General features: G+C 38.3%; 1 protein-coding gene and 1 non-coding gene across 6 annotated transcripts in view; both read right to left on the bottom strand.

Annotated features, from left to right (window-relative positions):
- FHIT (fragile histidine triad diadenosine triphosphatase) overlaps positions 1 to 21,656 on the bottom strand; it is a 1,667,781-nt gene that overhangs the window by 1,235,268 nt on the left and 410,857 nt on the right. The window lies entirely within an intron of this gene.
- Positions 6,815 to 6,918, bottom strand: LOC129404583 (U6 spliceosomal RNA). The gene has a single exon (XR_008629974.1). It is a non-coding gene; the product is annotated as a U6 spliceosomal RNA (small nuclear RNA).

A 21,656-nucleotide genomic window follows, 5' to 3' on the forward strand; every position in this document is an offset into this window, starting at 1 on the left:
GGGATTTGTGAATCAATTTGTTATTGCAGCATAACATGGTCTCGCCTAACTAAAACAGAAAATTTCTGAAAGGTGAAAAAATATGGAGAATGCAGAGGCAGCATATAAGTCATGTATCTCATGACCTTTCTCAATAACAAATACATGAACATACCAGAATGTAGCTTGTCATGCCATATCTTGATAGAATTGAAGGTCTCTAAATAAAAACATAAAAGAAGGCTGAAATGGCAACAGGAGAATGAGCTGCTACCCTTGGGTGATCATTAAAGATCTCAGAGTAATAGCATTATTGATGCCTCAGCTAGAAGCATTACTTTTTCTATACTTTCTTTTTTCTTTGCCATTATAAGCCTTATATTCCATTTGGAAAACAGTATTTCATAACCTCCAAACCTAGCATGAGTCCTGTGAAACCTAACCTAGAGTCAAATGGCCAAAATCAAAGACTTGGAATTTTTTCAAAGCTATCTCATTTTACACTGCAATGCTTTCCCTCTCTACCAAGAAAATGTTCCTGCATGATAGACTGCCATCTCTTGCTATATATTACAATTATTGCCCTATGCCTGTCACTCCTTATTCTCTTCCTAGATGCTTGTGCCTTATTAATTCAGCACTTTGAAACAACCAATAAGAAGCAGAGAGCTTCAGAAACTCTTTAGAGATCTCTTTTACTTTACCCCCTAGGAACAGATAACATTATTCAATCAATGCATGAGTAGGATTTATTGGTAATTTGTTTATAATGTGTTCCTTCACCATGAGTAGCAAATGGTCTTCAATGATGCAGTAATAAATTTTAGCTAAACTTTTTAATAGGGGCATTATCGTCTATGCTATCTCCTGAAATCAAACCTCTTTGAACTTTATTAGCAAACAAACTTTAAGAGTTTAAAGGCAAAGTCAAATAGTCCTCAAATACGTATTATTCTCAAAGCAGAGCCATATCAAGATTCTAACCATATCAAGTAGATATTTAAAGACCCACCCAGAATTTGAATATCTTTGCATTTTTGTGAAAATGGCAGTAATTGAGGGTAAAGTAAATAACAGAGAGAGATTTCTGAGAGACTTATTTAACTTACAAACATTTTAGGGTTTCTAAGTACTTGGCTTCTAAAGACACTATCAAAGTCCAGTTTTCATAGTTTGGAAGCAAGTTCCCAGATAACCCAAGTTCCAAGGAATTGATCTCTGCTTAATGCTAATTAAATTGGGATAGAGAAGGGACCATTATGACAAAGATAGTTGGAAATGATCACTCTGGATAAAACTGCGTGCTGAAAATAGGAAAAGGAACAAACATGATAACCTCTTAGTATTTGTACTGCAAACCATAATGCCAAAAAGGAAAGAGTGAGAGGGAAAGAGGGAGGGAAGGAAAGAGAGGGGGGGTAGGGAGGGAGGGAGAGAGAGAAGGAAAGTGTGCCTATCATAGGGGCAGGCTAGGGGAGGAGGATGGTGGGAAATGGACACTGGTGGAGGGATGGGTGTTGAATCATCTGAATCATTGTATGACTGAAACCTGATCATGAGAACAGTTTTGTAACTCCGGATTTTATCTGGGTCTAGGGCATGCCTGTAACGCCTGCTTCCCATGATCTCCTATGAGCCACAAAACTGCAAAATTCATACCTCTGGGTTGAGAGCCTTAGAAGGTGGCTCTCGCCACATGGATGTTGCTGCCGCCACCATTTTCCATGCAGAAAAACAGGGTAGAGAGGAAAAATCCATCCCCGGGCGGCACAGAGTTTTAGCACAGCTCACAGTCTAGATGCATTTCTGTAAGAAGCCGCTCTGGGTGCCAAAATAGGTTAGAAGACCCCTGGGATCTTTAGGAGCAGAGGGCCCGAGGACATCTTATTTTTGAGATATATTTTATGCCATTAGTTGCAGAGAAAGTATTAATAGGTTTTATTGACTCAAACAGAAACCAAGTTAGACAAGAATAAAATGAAATGATATTTAATAGAAGGATATAAAATTGTCCCAAGGATTAAGAAGCAAGGTTGCTGCCAGTAACCCCCAGTAATAGGACAGATAAGGCAGGTAATAAACCCAAAGAATACAATTTCTGTTTCAGGTCCTTAATTTTATAGAAAATGTGTCGATTTACAGGCTCAAGGTTTATCTGTCATAGTTCTAGCCATTCATAGAGAATGGTTGCTTAAATTTCAATCCTAAATTACAGGAAAAGAAACCCTAGGGAATCAAGCTTAGAATAGGCATCCAACTCTAAATGAATAACTTTTTCGAGGGAACCATGTGGTTACATATATAGTTGCTAAAACCTAAGGGACTTCTCTCACAGAGAGCAAAGAGAGGTACCTGAAAAAAGGAATGCTTTGTAAATATCACAACTGCCATATGGACCAACAGAGGAAAATGGAAACCAGAGTTTAAGCAAGGGCCATCATTAGTACATAATATTATAGCCATGTTTTTCTGCTGTTTTAAAACAGACTTCAAATGCTCACATCTGATACCAGAAATGAAGGATGCTACATTTTGATGTTTCTTCTCAGTGCTAGGATGCTGCCAGTATCTTCTTTGCCGTACCCTCAGTGTCAGCGTTCATAAAAGGAAGAAAATTAATGAACTCTTACTCTACAATTTATGTTTTACTTAAGTTTTCAAGTAAATATCTTGGGCATTTGGACCCAATCCACTGTTATGATGACATTTTTTTCAATTTACTGTGGTCACCCAGTTGCTCTTTGATTGGATAGTGGAATTCACTCAGTTGCTCTTCTCAGACAGTCATTGTTTTCCATCAGTATATGTGAATAGTGGTAGAGGGCACACTCACGTGATCTTGGAAATGAGACAAATAATACTGCTCTGTTGTATATTTAATACATCATTACAGATATATTGCTCATAAAAATGGGTTGACAGATACAGATTTTTAAGTGTTTGAAGATAATAGCACATTGGAGGAGAGAAAAAGGTTTCATCTTTTTGTAACAACAGATGCTGCTAGTAATGCTTTAAACATTATCTTCAGCCAATAATAAGGACTACTTATTATCCTTATGCAGGGAGTATGGTATCACTAATCTGGAAAGAAATTCAGAGGGTGATAAATAGAATTTTAATTTCCTGAGCAAAGCCACTGAAGAGTAGCAAAATATTCCATTCCAAATATACCCCCACAGTCTACTGATTATTTTGAGCACTAACTAGGCACTTTAAAAAAACAGCAAATGCTAGGAGAGGATTTTTATGAACAACTGTACTTTCCTTAAGACAAATCCTTGAAAAAGAATGCAAATGTCATAAATACGTAGGCATTTTGGCAATCAGAGAGGACTGACTCATCACAGGAAAGGAGATTAGAAGTGGACACAATGTCCATATAAATTCTTTTGCATTCTATCAGACTTCCTATCTATTCTTCTAAGAGTTCATTTATATCCTAAAAATTCTTTGTCTCTCAAGAGGTCTCTCCCCTTTCCCTGTCACTGTCACTGTCATTGTTTTCCTGTTGCTCATCGATTTACTCAAGCGAGCACCAGTAACGTTTCCATTGTGAGACTTGTTTCCTATGAAAAGAATATTTATTTTATTAATTAATTAATTTATTTTTGCTTTTGGGGTCACACCTAGCTATGCTCAGGGGTTACTAATGGCTCTTCACTCAGAAATTACTCCTGGTGGTGTTTGGGAGACCCTATGGGATGCCGGGGATCGAACTCAGGTTGGCTGCATGTAAGGCAAATGCCCTACCCTCTGTACTATCGCTCCCGCCCGAGAAGAGAATATTTAATCCTTGATTCTAAAGCTACTTTTTGGATTTGCTCATCTTTTCCTGGATCTCTCTCATATATGTATGGATGTATATTAATAAACCACCTTGTTTTCAGTTTGTTAGTGTTTTTATTAAATGGGTCTCAGCTAAGAACTAAAAATAGAAGAAAACCAATTTCTCCTCATTACACAATGCTCACTGTGAGACCCTAGAATTATACTTTATATATGTTATAAATCACATAGACCATGCCATAGGAAAACAGCCATATCATTCGATTCTTTTTGTTATTTTTTAGTTTCGTATTGAGCCATGCCAGGCAGTGTTCAGGAGCTACTCCTGGCTCTGTGCTCAAGGATCACACCTCCGAGTTCTCAGGGAAACATATGGGGTGCCTAGGACTGAACCAGGTGGGTTGTATGAAAGGCACAAGGCAAGCACCTTAACATTTGTGCTTTTTCTCCAGCCCTCTTTTAGTTCCTTTTTCATAAAAACAGACAACTTTCTGCGATCCTGGCTCCTTTAGTTGTTCACAGCTTCAGAGTATGGAAGGAGCCACTTTTCTATGTGGAAGTTCAACTCCTCATTGTAAAAATCACAATAGGGAATATGGGAAGGGGAATAAGTCTCACAGGTTATAGCAATGTGAGGCAATCTGGAAAAGAAGGTTCTTCCACATGCCAAACCACAGACCATAAAATGCAAGGGACCCCCATGAGACCCAACAGGGACAAGAGTCACTTGTCGAACTCTCATGACAATGCCCTAGATATCGTCAGCATAGCCTCACCAGGGAATTTTTTTATTAATTTATACACATGCCAGCTTCTCTCTGTACTATTATGAAAAGACTACACAATAGCAGCTTCAACAACATGATTTTAAAAAGAAAGGAAGTCCCAGAAATATCTGTTTCCATATGTAGCTCTTGCCTTCCTGTTCTTATCCACGTGCCTGCATTGACTCTTGCATATCAGCAAACCTTGCAGACCTGTACTTTTGCAGAGTGTTTTCACATTATATAAAAATCACTGAAAAATATAGTATGATTTTTGCATTTTTTTCATTGTTGTCACAGTGATATTGCAGACTTTTATAAGTATAAAAGTCCTGTATCTCTGAGAACCATTTCTTTCTTTTTCCCTTTAAAATTTTTTTTTGAATCATGGTGAGACACAGTTACAAAGCTTTCATGTTTGAGTTTCAGTGATACAATGATTGAACACCCATCTTTCCACCAGTGCACATTTTTCACCACCAATATCCCCAGTATCCACACCCCCCTCCACCATGCCCCACCCCTCCCCGTGCCTCCATGACAGACAATTTCTGAATTGTCTAGAAAATTCTGTCTCTACTTTTGGGCATTATGGTTTGTAATACAGATACTGAGAGGCTATCACGTTGGTCCTTTATCTGTTTTCAGCACACATCTCCCATCCAGAACGATCCCTCCAACCATCATTGACTTAGTGCTCCCTTCTCTATTCTGGCTGCCTTCTCTCCCAGCTCATGAGGCAGGCTGCCAAACATGGAGCAATATTCCTGGCCCTGTCTCTACTGTCCTTGGGTGTCAGTCTCGTATTATGTTATTTTATAATCCACAAATGAGTGCAGTCATTCTGTATCTGTCCCAAAGGACCTTTTCTAATCAGACTCTGCTGTCAGATTGTTTAGCTAAAGGAATTGACCACCAAGATTGCCACCTGTTAGGTGACAGCCTCACTGTGTCATAATTTTGTCAGCATTAAGTAGTAGCATCTATTTTTTAAAAAGTGAATTATTTATTTATTTAATATTTTTGTTTGAGGGCCACACCCAACAGTACTCAAGGCTTACTCCTGACTCTGAACTCAGGGATCACTCCTGGTGGTGCTGGGTGATCATATGGGGTGCCTGGATCAAGTAGAGGTCAGCTGCATGCAAGGCAAACACTTTACCCACTGTACTATCTCTCCATCTCAAGTGAAAGTTTTAGAGTCCAAGAATATTTTCAAAATGCCATTCTGTTTTCAGACAGTCCTATATAAATTAGGAAGGTGTACAGGAAATGGTGATATATTTATTGACTCATTCAAGACCATAAATATTTCACTGATTTTTTAAAAAAAGTACAGTGCCAAGGCATATACTACAGAGTTGAATTTGTTAGAGAAAACAGAAGCAGGCTAACACATTTCACAAAAGCATGCAGAAAGGAACTGTGTGTGTCACCTGCCAGGTGCCCCTAAGGGCAGCGCAGTCCTTGAAAGGGGATTTAATTTGCTGGAACTGCTGGTTTGACTTTGCTCATTGTATGAATTTCCTCTATAAGGAAATGTTCTTCACTGTTTCTGTCCCATGAGCACCTGTTGCAAAATACATTTGTGGGCAGTAAACAGCTCCACACTTATTACAGGGTTGAAGCAGGAAGGCAGGAAGCTAATTGCTAGCGTGAATTATCCAGCTCAGAGGTCTGCAGTTCTGAAACTCGAAGCTCTGTGTAACACAACTTAGCACTCTGACTCCAAAAAAATTATACACTTTCTGGAAGACACCTCGGGGGAAGAGAAATCAGATATCTCATGTCTGGAATGTCTTTCTCCTTTGTTGCCCTATCTTCTTACCTTCTTTATTTAACCCATATCATCTCTGGGAAAAGTCTTGAGGAGCAAATGCATAAATGATAGATAATTAAATAGATGATAGATAGACAGACAATTAGATTGATAGATAGAAACTAGTCCATTATGCCTAAGTTTTCTGAGTTTTTTGGTTTGTTTTCAGAAGTGCATTCCCAGTGGTGCTCAGGGAGCCACTTTGAGAACAGAGTCTAGCAGTTCAGGGCTTGAACTGTGAGTTGCCTATCCCTGTGACACTGAGAGACCATTAGACTCTCTAACCTTCTAAACTTCCGAAGCTTAGAGGTCATGTTTTCCCCAGGATCAAACTTAGAGTGTCAGGCATTCAAAGAATGCACTCTACCCCTTTGAGCTATTATCTGAACAAGTTGATGGTTGTCATATGTGTTTGTGTGTGTATAAAGTTTATTGAAAATATTATAGCAAAGTAGATGCATACAAAAGTATGAAATACTTCATGAATTTCTGGGTAATTCTTATACAGGGACCATGGTAATCTATGTTTCATTCCAATTTTAGTATATATGCTGCCAAAGCAAGCACTGTTTCCAAGGTATTTTCAGCACAGAAACTTATGCCTCAGAAATAATTCTAGGGGCCAGGGAGAGAACTCAGAGCTACTGTGCAAGTTTTGGATGCAGGAGGTTGAGATTTGATCACAGGCTCCACATGTTCCAGGAACAACCCCTGTGCATTATTGGGTATGGTCCCAAGTGAAATAACAACAATCAGCAACATCATCCTCATCCTATGCTATTCTGTAGAATTATTTTTCTCAGCTCACAATGTAACCAGAAAGAAGGATCAATTTTAGAGATAGTCCTCACTAGAAAGAATTCAAGGGGAATACAAATTTAATAATTACCTGAAAATCTAATATATACCAAGAAATAATACTAAATTTGATAGCCTTAAAATTGTATAACTCCTTTTAGTATTCTCAGAATTATAGAATAGTGATATTGTCAAGGACTAGCAACAACGTACAAAAGCCCATAAGCTTTTTGACTTAAATTTTGTAGGCAACGATGCTTAAATTGGAAAATAAAGATGACTATTTATCTTCTTGTACATCAGACAGACTTCTGCAACCTACGTACAACTTTTACATTTTTATATTCTTTTTTTTTTCTTTTTTGGGTCACACCCGGCGATGCACAGGGGTTACTCCTGGCTTTACACTCAGGAATCACCCTTGGCTGTGCTCAGGAGACCATATGGGATGCTGGGAATCGAACCTGGGTCAGCCGCATGCAAGGCAAACGCCCTACCCGCTGTGCTATCGCTCCAGCCCCCATTTTTATATTCTTAGGTTTGAGCACCAAGGTTGCTAATATATGGGAAAACTGGCAGGGTAGGGAGCCATACAATCTTTGTTTATTAATTGTTTGAACTTTGGGTAGGGGGTATAGAAAAAGACTAAGGGAAAAGAGAGAGACAGAGACAGAGACACAGACAGAGACAGAGTGAGGGAAAGAATTACACTTCAACATTCATAAAGAAATCTGCCAAAATCAAGAAGCAGGAGAATTTGGCCTCCAAGATGATTATACTTGTAAGAGAAAGACCCGGAATAACTGAGTTTTTTTGGGTAACCTCCTAAATTTCTCTCCAAAGAGACACATATAAAACTGTGCAAGTGGTTTTCTGTTGTGTCATGAAAATATTTAGTAACAGTCTTGTATAAGTGAGTACTAACTGCTGTTCCAGGGACCTGTGGATTTGCTTTGTAATGTTATATCTTTTAACCAGTTGCTTTGTTGCTGATGTGTTCTCCCAAAAGACACACCTTCTATAGTGGCATTTACTGACCTTACTACATGGAAACTTTGTGGAAATACTCAAACCATCCAAGCTAGCTCTATTTCAGGGTCCTGGCAGATGCAGAGGCCCAGTAAGGACAAGACGGAAATGGTGACAAAGGGATGTGGCAAACCTTAACTAGCCAGTAAAATCCTTCAAAGGAAAAAAATTCTATTGACAGTTTGGTTGACCTCTGATGTGCTAATGGAAAAAAAAAAACATTCCTTGGCCAATGTGTACTTCCCACTTCAGAAAGTCTTTTTCATTTTTGTAAAGGAAAATTGAAAGGCAAATTGCTTACAAAATCGACATCTAGGATATTTAGGAAGACCGACAGAAAGGTGTGGGACTTGCTGCTATAGAACTTTTTAATGTGGCTAGTAACAATTTCCTCCTACCAAACAAGTGCCTGTGATAATGTATTAAACACTGCTCTCATTTATGAACTATAATAGATCAAAATTCATATTTTAAAAAATGTTTTGGAATTATTGACCTTTATTGAGCACATTCTACTTAGTCTGAATATTCAATAATATTGGTATTCAATAACAAGCTACCTGTGCTTGTTATTGAATACCAATGAGTTATTTCCTCATCTACATAAATAAAACTACCTCTTAAGGTTGTGTAAGACATCAAAAATTAAGTAAAATAGAGGCTGATATTAATTATTCACTAAATAAATTAATTTTCACCACTGGCAACAGTGGAACACCATCTTGCATTAGTGCCATTGCTTCTCTAAGGAACTTCTTCAGAAAAGATGGCATCCTTTTTCTAAAGATTTTCTTGGGTGAAAGATTCTCTTGGGCTAGTGACCAAATTCTTGATTAGCTTCAAAGGCCTTATGAACCCACAAAAATTAAATGTGCAATGGTAAAACTTCAGAGACTTTTTTCCTAAGAAATAACTTCATATCTTTTATCATATTCTGAGGTTAATAACAAATGTCATAAGTCACAGTTTAACTTTTCCTTCTATTTCCAACAGATAACTAAAGAGCCATTTCAAGCACAATGAAATGGGAAAGAGAGCAAAAGAACCCATATACTTCAGTTGTAAACCAACTTTATAGAGGCTTCCCCTTCAACAACTTTAGCCTACATGGAGCCCTCTCCTGCAGTCTCACACCATACTTATCTAGCAATAATTATGATGTATCATCATCATCATCTTCATCATCATTCCGTTGATCATCAAATTTCTCAAGCAGTCTCAGTAATATCTCTATTCATCCTAGCCCTGAGATTTTAGAAGCCTCTATTCATCCTTTTCAATGGTGTGGTGCCGCATTGGAGGCTCTTTCAGGGTCAGGGGAATGAGACCCAGCATTGTTACTGGTTTTGGCATATGAATACGCCAAGGGGAGTTTGCAAGGCTCTCCCATGTGTGCAGGAAACTCTCAGTAGCTTGCCAGGTTCTCCCAGAGGGATAACTAGGTTAATAAGATGTCTCTTCTGAGAACTTGGTTTTATAGTCTCTGGATGTTGGCCGTTGGTGGGATTACCCAGCGACAGGGGCAGTCCCTGGATGTGACCACCTAGTTACTGGAAAATGGAGAATCTGGGCAGAAGAGGCCCAGTCCCAATCTAAGCAGGCTTGGAGGTCTCAGCCTCGGATCCCACAGACCTGGGTTCATCTGTCAGTTCCTTCATGTGTGAGGCTCGTCCAAACGTGTGGAGAGGGGCCTTGAGCATGGCTGTGGCGGGTTCTGGAGGTCTTTGGCCGAGAGAGCTCTGCTCAGGGCGGGATGGGAAGCTCAAGTCCACCCCCTCCAAGGAGCCCTGGGGAAGACAGCCAGGCATGGGGGCAAAAGACTCTCTGCCATTATGATGTATGGAAGAAGAAATTCAAGATGATCTGGTTAATGCTTTCATCAACATCAAGTCTCCTTTGTGGTAGTAGGTGAGCAGAGATCAATTATGGCCTTTTAATCATGCTTAGCTCTGTTCTACCTCTCACAGCATGGATAACCTTGGAAAAAATCCTTATTCTGTCACTATCATATACCAATGATCAGATTTTCTTTTTGATTCCATCAGAAGAAATATGAGATAATATAGAGAACAGTCACTGTCACTGTCACTGTCACTGTCATCCTGTTGCTCATTGATTTGCTCGATTGGGCACCAGTAACATCTCCTTTGCGAGGCTTGTTGTTACTGTTTTTGGCATATTGAATATGCCATGGGTAGCTTGCCAGGCTCTGCCGTGCAGGCGAGATAATCTTGGTAGCTTGCCAGGATCTCCAAGAGGGGTGGAGGAATCAAATCCGGGTCAGCTGCATGCAAGGCAAACACCCTACCCACTGTGCTATCGCTCCAGCTCATATAGAGAACATAGGCAAATAATAGTATATATCAGACAAGAGTAGATCTACTAACACATTCTCTTACCATGACTGGATTTTATTTTAAGTTTTTATTTATTGAAGTACTATGATTTATAATACTATTAATGATGGTTTCATGTGTACATAATTCAAACATCACACCCCTCATCAGTGTACCTACATCTTCCCTCAAAGACTCCCAATACCCTTATAATATTCCCCACAAACAGTTCTGTGGATCAGTTTTACCACTGTGTCTTGTTTTGCCTTTTGTTGCTACCTTGCTGTGTATTTTTAAGTACAATATCTGAGATAGATCATTCTGTATCTATCTGGTTACTTGTGATTGACTTCACTTAGCAGGATATCCTCTAGATTCATCTACAATGTGGCGAATTGCATGATTTTTTTTCTTAGAGATGCATAATATTCTACTGGTTTATACACTAGAATTTTTTGATCCACTCATCTGTAGTTGGGAATTTGGGTTGTTTCCATATCTTGGCTATTGTAATAGGCACTGTGATGAACATAGTTGTGCATATATCTTTTTAAACTAATATTTTTTTTGTTTGGGGGCCAGGAAACAGCATCACTAGGTTGAGGTGGGTGATGAGTGTGATGTTGGAAGTATGTACACATGAAACCATCATTAATAGTATTGTAAGTCACAGTACCTCAATCAACAGCATAAGAGATCTATTCCTACTGTTTGGATAGATCTCTATAGTGTTTTTCATAAAGGCTGAGCCAGAAGACACTTACATCAATAGTTGGGTGAGGGTTTCTTTTTCAACACAACTCCACTAATACTGGCTATTTCTGGAATTTTGGATATGTGCCATCCTCACAGGTGTGTGATGATATCTCATTGCTGTTTCAACTTGTATTTACCTAATCATGAGTGAAAAATAAGCACTTTTCCATATGCCTGTTGGCCGTCTGTGTATAATCTTTGAAGAAATGACTGTTTATCTCCTCACGCCATTTTTAAATGGGGTTGTTGGAATTTTGATAGTTGAGCTTTGTGAATGCTTTATAGATCTCGGATATCAATCAATTATCTAATGTATCATGTGCACATATTTTCTTCCGTTTGGTAGGGTGTCTTTTATTAGAACTTTTATTAGAAACTCAATTAGAATTGAGTTTCTTTTGCTTTGCAAAAGTTTTTGAATTTGACGTAGTCCCATTTGTTTATTAAGGTCTTTTTGTCTTTGCCACTGTGGTCACTCTTTAAATTTATGGCCAATTTCCTAGAAAGTTCTGCCAATTTTATTCAATGTATTTTACGAATTCTGGTCTAATCTTGAGTCTTTAATCCACTTTGGATTTGCTTTTGAATGATGTGAAGTATAGTTCTAATTTCATTTAGAACTTGAGATATTGACATGTGGACATGACAACAAATCCTTTTATCTCAAGAATTGCTCTAGATGTTGATGGACCTAACTCCCTTATAAAACCATACAGAGTAGGAAGATGCATCAGGAAACAAAACCCAACCTTTCATTGCTTATAGAAGACACACTTAAGTTCTCATAGACTCAGAGTGAATGAATGAAAGACAATCATACAGGCTAATAGCAGACAGATAAAAAGAACAACCATACTGGTTTCAGACCAAATATCATTCAAACTATAAAAGATAATAAAGGATAAAAAGTATATATATACACACACACACATATACCAAATGAAGAGGTAGCTAAGGTTACAAAGCAACTGCTAATAGACTTAAGGAAATACATTGATGACAGCACAAAAGTAGCAGGAGAGTTTCAACACACAACACTTATCATTGGACAAATCAAGTAGGATCTCAGTAAATAAGCAAGAGCCCAAGAGAAGAACCAGAAGAACTAGGTCTAATAGACATATTCAGAACCCTCTCCCTCCTCTCCCGCCCCCGCCCCACAATAAACTTAATATGCATTCTTCTCTGCATGTGGGACATTCTACAGATAGATCACACACTAGGACACAAATTGAACAATCACAACATAAGAAAAATAGAAATCAGACCAAGTTACAAAAGAAGACATCAATCATTAAAGAAAGAGGCAAAAAGATTAAATACCTGGAAACCAAACATGTATTGCTAAATAATGAATAGATCAAAGAAGAAATCAAAGAAGAAATAAAAAAAATTCCTGCAAACAAAACATAATGAAGACACCAACCTCTAGGCTATGGGAAACAACAAAAACAGTACCATGGGGCAAGTTTACAGCAATTCAAATGTACACAAGGAAGAAAGAAAGGGTTCAAATCAATTATCTAACTTCTTAGCTAGAGAAACTACAATAGAAACAACACATGAATCCCAAAGCAAGTATAGGGCAGGAGATAATAAAAATTAGAGCATAAATAAATTATATAGAGAACAATAAAAAGGTCAATGAAAACAGGATTTATTTATTTTCTTGCGTCACACCAAGCAATACTCAGAATTACTCCTGGATCTGTACTCAGGAATTACTTCTGGCGGTGCTTGGGGGACCATATGGCATGCCGGGGATGAAACCCGGGTCGGCCTCGTGCAAGGCAAATGCCTTACTGGCTGTGCTATCGCTCTGGCCCCAGGAATTGGTTATTTGAAAGAATAACAAGACACACCTGTATGTAGACACACCAAGATAACAACAAATAAATAGGATTAGAGATGACAGAAATTACATAGACACTTCAGATATATATATACAAAAAATCATAGGAGGCTATTATGAACAACTTTGTGCCACTAAGCTCCAGAACTCTCAAGATTGAACCAAGAGGAAATAAGAAAACCTGAATAGGCCTAACTAAAGTGAAAAAAAAAAAAAACTGAAACAGTAATTAAAAATCTGCCCAAAAACACAAGTTCCAGTCCAGATAGATTCACTAGTCAGTCAATTCTATCTAAACTTTAATAAAAACTTGGTGTCTATACTTCTCTAGTGCTTCCAAAACATTGAGGGCACAGGAATGCTTCTTAACAGCTTATCACTGAACTTTAGTCTGGTTCTTCAGGCCAGTTCTACTGAAATCACAAATTTATCTCAGATTTCTCTCTAAGATCTACCTTTTCCTTCCTGTCTCTCTCCATTCCTTCCTTCCTCTCTCAGTTTAGAGGCTGTAACTGTGGCTGTCTGGTGGCTATTCCCAGTTCCGTGCTCAGGGGTGACTCCAGGTGGTGTTCCAAGAGTCATAATGCAAAGATGAAGACTGAATCCAGGAGGTCCTACATGCAAAACATATGATTCAGACCCTTATGCTACCTCTCTAGCTCCTCAGTATTTCTTTTTTCTTTTAAATTTTATTGAATCACAGTGATATAGTTACAATCTTTGCTGTTGGGTTATAATCTCACAATGATCAAACACTCATCCATCCACCAGTGCACATTCCCCATCACCAATATCCCCAGTATACCCCCCTTTCCCACCCTCCCCCTGCCTCTATAGCAGACAATATTCCCCATACTCTCTCTCTACTTTTGGGCATTATGTCTTGCAACACAGACACTGAGTAGATAATCATGTTATCTACCTTTGGCACAGACTCAAACTTCTTCAAAGCACAGACTACTATTTTGGGAAAGTTTTCAGATGCTAACTACTACTGACATTCATCTTTCTGTTATAATTTTGTGTCTCCTGTTTCCCTACCCTAGTATTCTATCCATCCCTAGGGCTAGCCTCCTACACTAGGTAAGACTATTCCCACTTCTTACAATGTCTAATTATTTGAACTGGAGTGATAAGTACAGCGGATAGGGCATTTGTCTTGCATGAGGCCGACCCGGGTTCGATTCCTCCATCCCTCTCAGAGAACCCAGCAAGCTACTGAGAGTATCCCGCCTGCACAGCAGAGCCTGGCAAGCTACCGTGGCACATTTGATATGCCAAAAATAGTAACAACAAGTTTCACAATGGAGACGCTAATGGTGCCCACTCGAGCAATTCGATGAGCAATGGGATGACAGTGGTACAGCGGTACCCTCAGCAAGCTCTTCAAAAATACAAATGATTTGGTGGATTCAACACATAGAGGGATTTAATTTTCTATGTTTCTACTATTCTAATAATCAGTTTACTGCATTTATTTAGCATAAAGGGACCTTGATTACATGGGCCTCTGTCATTGCTGAAATGAATGTCATAGTATCTCATGAAATTTAGCAAATCCAGATTTGTTCTAAAAGAACTTAAGTTGCTTGAGAACACAAATTGAAGGTGGAATAATTGACAATAATGATAAACATAGCTCTTTTTGTCCTTCCTATATGTCAGGCACTGACCTAAGCATTTTTATATTCTTATAGGTATTTGGGGGAAGTGGAGTTAGGCTACTTCTGGCAGTGCTTGGGGGATTATACAGTGCTGGGTTCAAACCTGGGGCTGAACTTGGGACTGCATTCCAAACCTTTGATTCCTGGCCCTATGTACATTTATGCACACACATATTTTAATATATCCTGCTTTAAATATATATATATGTATACATATATACATATATATACATTCTTAGGGATTAGTGTTCTTTGAAAAATATGAATACATTGTGATTATAAATTGTTGATTCTACAACTTTACATGAAAATATGGTCTCAATTTACCAGGAAATGTAACATATATATTGTTATGATATGTTACATTTTACATATTAGCACACATCATAACATAACTATTTCCTTAAGAATTTTTCATAAGAATCAGAAATATTATATAATAAGTGAAACAATTGGTATTCACTTTTTAGTTAAGTTGGGCAATGAAGCCAACTATGTAACACTTAATTGACTACATTGTATTTTAAAATCTGAAATATTAGTCCCATAATTCCTGTTTTAAATGTACAATTGATTATTTTTGCCTGTTTTAAATATTTAATATAATTCTATTATATTTTCTACTGAAACAGTGAAGGTAATTGGAGTTACTATATTTAATATATTCAATTCAGTATGTGGTTTAAAAGCTTGCAAAGTTTCACTTGCTAGGGTTGTGATCTGGCCCTATCAAGCAAGTAAGTTGCCTATAAAGGAAGTTAAAGTGTTAAATTTATATATTTGTTTTATATTAATGTTGAACAAATTACCTACATGAGCAAATACAAAAGATTATTTAAGTACAATTGCCCTTTTATGGTCTGGAACAACAACACAGCAGGTAGGGCGTTTGCCTTGCACATGGTCGATCTGGTTTCGGTTCCTCCATCCCTCTCGGAGCCCAGCAAGCTGCCGAGAGTATCTCGCCTGCATAGCAGAGCCTGGCAAGCTACCCAGTGTATTCAATATGCCAAAAATAGTAACAGCAAGTCTCATAATGGAGAGGTTACTGGTGCCCACTCAAGCAAATTGATGAGCAATGGGATGACAGTGCTACAGTGCTACCCTTTTACAATATTCATAAATCACACAAAAAAGGTTCTAAGTTTATCTAAATGCTTAAAAATTTAGATTTAGTGTCAGAGTATGGTTCAGAAGTAGAGTAAATGCATTGAATGTGTCAGGCCTGGGGTTTTTCAACCAGAACCACAAAAATTAAAAATAAGTTGATTTGGGGCCAGAGCGATAGCACAGTGGGTAGGGCATTCGCCTTGCACGCGGCCGACCCGGGTTCAATCCCCGGCATCCCATATGGTCCCCTAAGCACCGCCAGGAGTAATTCCTGAGTGCAAAGCCAGGAGTAAGCCCTGAGCATCGCTGGGTGTGACCCAAAAAGCAAAAAAAAAAAAAAAAAAAAAAAAAGTAAAAATAAGTTGATATATATATATATATGCATACACACATATATAATTTCAATCAGTGGAACATTAATTTAAAATACAAATTAAAAGAAATAGATACTCGTTTATAAAAGTTGTCCTTTAGCTAGCGAAAATAACTCACATTGACAGACAGATAAGCAGGAGTCAGTGTTCTAAAATATAAATCTAATTTGATCGTGGCATGGCCTAAAGTGCCCTTTTAGTCATCCATTATACTTTGGAGAATTTCTATACAGCTAACTCCAAACTTGCAAACTAACACAAAATTTACCCCTCACCACTTCTACCACAGCATCAATTATCCTCTCGCTCCTCAATAAACTATGTATTGTCACATTAGCATTACCTCACCCCCAGTCCATCTCATGTATCACAAATCCATAACTGTAGCAAGATATTTAGATCGCTATTGTCTCTGCAAGAATTACTTTCCCCAGTATACTTTCCCCAGTATATTTCCCAGTATACCATAAGATTCTGCTTAAGATTTCATTCTGTGTTCAACTGTCACTCACTTTAAAGCCCGCCCCTAATTGCCTCTTCCTCTTACTTTTTCAAATACATTAATTTAATGTCACTAAAATATTCTTAATGTCTGAACTATACTGTTTGCTGTTTCACATATTTATGTTCCCTACCCTTCAAATAAAGCAAAAGCTTAATAATAAGTCTATTTCTTTCTAAAATATTGCCTGTTACATATTAGGTGATTAATAAATATTTATTACATGAATAAATTTACATGATAAAACCTCTTTGATGTAATACATGATTATTTAAAGACATATCCCTATATAACATTTAGTGCTAAGATACAGTTATGAGGGTTTACTTGAGAAATTCAATTATATGATTTTGAGGTAAATGTCAACCAATTGCCAAAGTTAGGCACCATGCCAAGTAGACCATACAAGTAAATATGATCCCTCTCCAGGACACTTGCCATCCACATTAGAGGCATTCAAAAATCTTGGCTAGATGCCTATGCTAATAAGAAAGTAATCCAATATTCATGAGAACTTGAAAAGTCATTTTTTTTTCTGAAATTGTCTTGACTTTTCTGTAATTAACATGTCATTATCATCAGAGGGCTAATAGAGCAGGATGGCAAAAGCACCATTTTATGTAAGAGTACTTAGAGGGACAAAGGCATTTATTCAAATATGAGTGACTTTTGATAGCAGAAAACAACCAACTCCGAGGCTCATGAATACTAGAAACTAGTATTAGTAAACAGAAGAAATATAGGGTTAGTTGGCATCAAGACAGAAAGGGAGCATGTTTTAACTTATCTGTAAAGGGAAAATATGTTCTGGAAATGACTGGGGAGTGACAAATTCAAATACTCAAGTACCTTAGAAAATTCTATGATTTTATCCAGTTTCTTTAATGTATCAAAGTTCTTTAAAATATTTCTTCCTTTGTTAGATTAATTTTTTTAAAAAAAGTTTTGAATATCTACTAAAACATTTCTTTATTTTGTCATCATTCTGTCCCATATCAAGTTAGTTCACAAGAAAGGCAGATATCCTACACGCTACATTATCTTTAGCAATCTGAAAGCAACATGAAGCACGTCTGCAGAATTCAGTTGACAGAATACCTAACCTAGCCTATTCCCAAACCTGTCTGAATCTAAAATATCAATAAAATTATAGTATATTTAGTTAGATGAGCAGCCTATTCCCAAACCTGTCTGAATCTAAAATATCAATAAAATTATAGTATATTTAGTTAGATGAGCTTTGAAAATGGACTGGAGTGATAGCATAGCAGTAGAGCGCTTGCCTTGCATGTGCCAACCCGGGTCCAATTCCTCCGCCCCTCTCAGAGAGCCCAGCAAGCTACCAAGAGTATCCCACCTGCACATCAGAGCCTGGCAAGCTACCCATGGTGTATTCGATATGCCAAAAACAGTAACAAGTCTCACAGTGGAGACATTACTGGTGCCCACTCGAGTAAATCGATGAACAACAAGAGGACAGTGCGACAGTGCTACAGCTTTGAAAATACTGTAAAATACATTTTAGCACGTTATGTGAGTACACATATACATTTGTGTATATATATATGTATAAATACATTTGTAAGAAAACTTCTCACAGCTAGGAAAGAGTTCATTCCTCCTGATGAAGCAGTTTGCTTCCCTTTGTAACTGATGGATAGCACAGATTCACTTTTCACTGGTGGGGATAGGTGATGCATGGGGTGGTGGCTGGTCATCCAAGAAACTTAGTGATCAGAATAAAGTTGCTTTAATTAGGTTGTCTACAAAGATTTCCTCTCTTCCCTCTTTCTGCATCCATTGATCTTGACATATAGATTTGCTTAGATTTTAATTTTTTGTACATGTGTCTATTCTTATGCATTGACAAAGATTCATGTTGGAATAATTTTTTTGTCAAAACAATGACGGGAACCCGCACCCCTCTGCCAGCCCCCACCCCCAGAATGTCTCCAAATTAAAGTCTTCCATCAGATGTGTGAATCGCCGGGGCTGGTCGCCCATCCTCCCCACACCCCACGCCTGCACTCAGCTTTCTACCCGAAGGCAAGCTTCTCCCAGCATCTTGCTGGGACCCGCAACCTCCTGCCAGTCACTGCCATCAGAGTGCCCCTTAACTTAAGTCCTCCATCAGGCATGTGGACCCCTAACGTCAGACTCCCAGATCTACCTACCCAGCACACCTTTTAAACCTCTAACCAGAAAACCACGCAGATGCACTAGAAGTTAATTTGTTTGTACCCCACATTTGAGGTACTAGTTAGCCCAGGCCTCACATATACCTATCAAAAATCCATAGCAATACACAAAGATAGCCCAACTGCAGGAGGAAAAATATTCAACCACACCCAAAAACCTCCAAAACGCAAAAGTCACTATGGTAAAACAATGCAGAAACTCACCAAGCCTAATGATGGAAGTTGCTAGCCCAGATGAGTCAAAGAGTACTAATGAATTCTATAACCTCACAGATAAGAAATTTAACATGGAGCTTTTAAGGATGTATAAGGATCTCATAGAAGCAATAGAACACAGTGCTGACAAAATATAAGAGGATATGGAAGTGGAGGTAAGGAAAATGCAAACAAAAACACAAGCAGAAATGACAGACCTAAAGAACTTGATAGATGAAATGAAAAACTCAGTGGAAGGCCTAAGCAACAGAGGAACAGCTCCGCACATCTGGGAGGCCACGCCCCCTGTCGCAGAGGCCACGCCCCTACCGCACTGCAGCTTGGGGGCTGGGATGGTCTGGGTCCGGGAGGATGGCTGGGACATAGGAATGGCGGGTCAGGGAAGGTCACACACCTGGGGTAGAAAAAAAAAATGGTGGCGGTGCTCAGGAACAGCACACAACTGGCCAGGGGCATCAGTCCGTGGGGATGGGGGGTGTGTTGGGACAGTCTTGGTCTAAGAGAATGGCTGGGATGCTGGAATGGCGGGTTCAGGAAGGTCACACACCTGGGGTGGGAAATTGTACCAACGATCTTTTCAGACCATGATGCACTAAAATTCAAAGTGAATCACAATCAGAAATAAAACTTCAAACCAAACAGCTGAAAACTAAACAGCTCACTACTGAACAAAGAGTGGTTTAGAAAGAAAATCAAAGAGGATATCAAAAGATTCCTAGAAACAAATGAGAATGAAGACACTAGTTACCAGAACCTATGTGACACCACAAAAGCAGTGTTAAGAGGACCCTTTATGGCACTACAAGTATTTCTCTGGAAGGAAGAGCAAACTCACATAAATAACTTCACAGCTGTTGGAGAATGGCCGACAAAAGGAGCCCAAACCAGACAGGAGGAAAGAAATAGTAAAACTTAAAGCAGAAATTAATGACATGGAAACCAAAAAAAAAAATCCAAAAGGTCAGTGAAACCAAGAGTGAAACCAAGAGCTAGTTCTTTGAGAAAATTAACAAGACTGATAAACCACTAACAAGACTCACAAGGAAAGAGAAAGAGAGGTCCCCAATAAACAGAATCAAAAAGGAAAAGAGAGACATCACAACAGAACACACAGAAACTCAAATAATTTGAAAAGCTTTATGCCATGAAACTAGACAACCTCAAAGACATGAATGAACTCCTGGACTCCTATAGTCTCCCAAAGCTGACCCAAGCAGATTGGAATACCTGAACACACCTATCACTCTCAAGGAAATTGAAATAGTTATCAAAAGTCTCCCAAAAAACAGAAGCCGTCGCCCAGATGGATTCACTAGTGAATTCTTACAAAACTTCAATGAGGGCCTACTCCCAAACTTGTTAAAGCTTTTCCAAGAAACTGAAGAAACATAAATACTTCCAAACAGTTTCGGTGAGGCTAATATCACCTTCATATCAAAAGCAGACAGAGATGCCACCAAAAAAAAAAAAATTACAGGCCAATACTCCTGATGAATACAGACGCAAAGATCCTCAAAAAAAATACTAGCAAATAGAATCCAATAACTCATTAAAAAGATGATACACCAAAACCAAGTAGGATTCATTCGGGGATGGATGCAAAGATAGTTTAACATTCACAAGTTAATCAACATAATACACCATATCAATAAAAGGAAAGGTCAAACCATATCAATAGATGCAAAGAAGGCATCTGACAAGTCTGACACCCATTGATGATAAAAATTCAGCAAAATGGGAGTTGAAGGAACTTTCCTCAATATATTCACAGTCATCTACCACAAGCCCACAGCAAGCATTATTCTCAACGGGGGAAAAACTAAGAGCCTTCCCTTTAAGATCGGGAACAAGACAACGCTGCCCACTCTCACCACTCCGATTTAATATAATATTGGAAGTTCTTGCCATAGCACTTAGGCAAGAAAAGGATAGCAAGGGCATCCAGATAGGAAAGGAAGAATCAAGCTATCACTATTTGCAGATGACATGATACTATACTGAAAGAACCCTAAAGGCTCTACAGCAACGCTCCTTGAAACAACAGGTTTGTATAGTAGAGTGGCAGGTCATAAAATTAATACCCAAAAGTCCATGGCTCTCCTTAAGTAAATAAAAAAGAAAGAGATATTAAAAGAAAAATTTTATTTCACAATAGTGCCTCAGAAAATTAAGTACCTTGGAATCAGCTTAACTAAAGAGGTGAAGGATCTATACAAAGAAAACCACAAAATACTACTTCGCGAAGTGAAAGAGGACACTAGGAAATGGAAACACATTCCCTGCTCATGGATCAAAAGGATTAACATTGTCAAGAGGGTAATACTCCCAAAAGCATTGTACAGATTCAATGCAGTCCCTCTAAGAATACCCATGACATTTTTCAAATAAATAGACAAAACACTCCTAAAATTCATGTGGAATAATAAAACCCCACGAATAGCCAAAGCAATCCTTGGGAAAAGGAAGATAG

Source organism: Sorex araneus, chromosome 4 (assembly GCF_027595985.1).
Source record: "Sorex araneus isolate mSorAra2 chromosome 4, mSorAra2.pri, whole genome shotgun sequence".
NCBI lineage: Eukaryota > Metazoa > Chordata > Mammalia > Eulipotyphla > Soricidae > Sorex > Sorex araneus.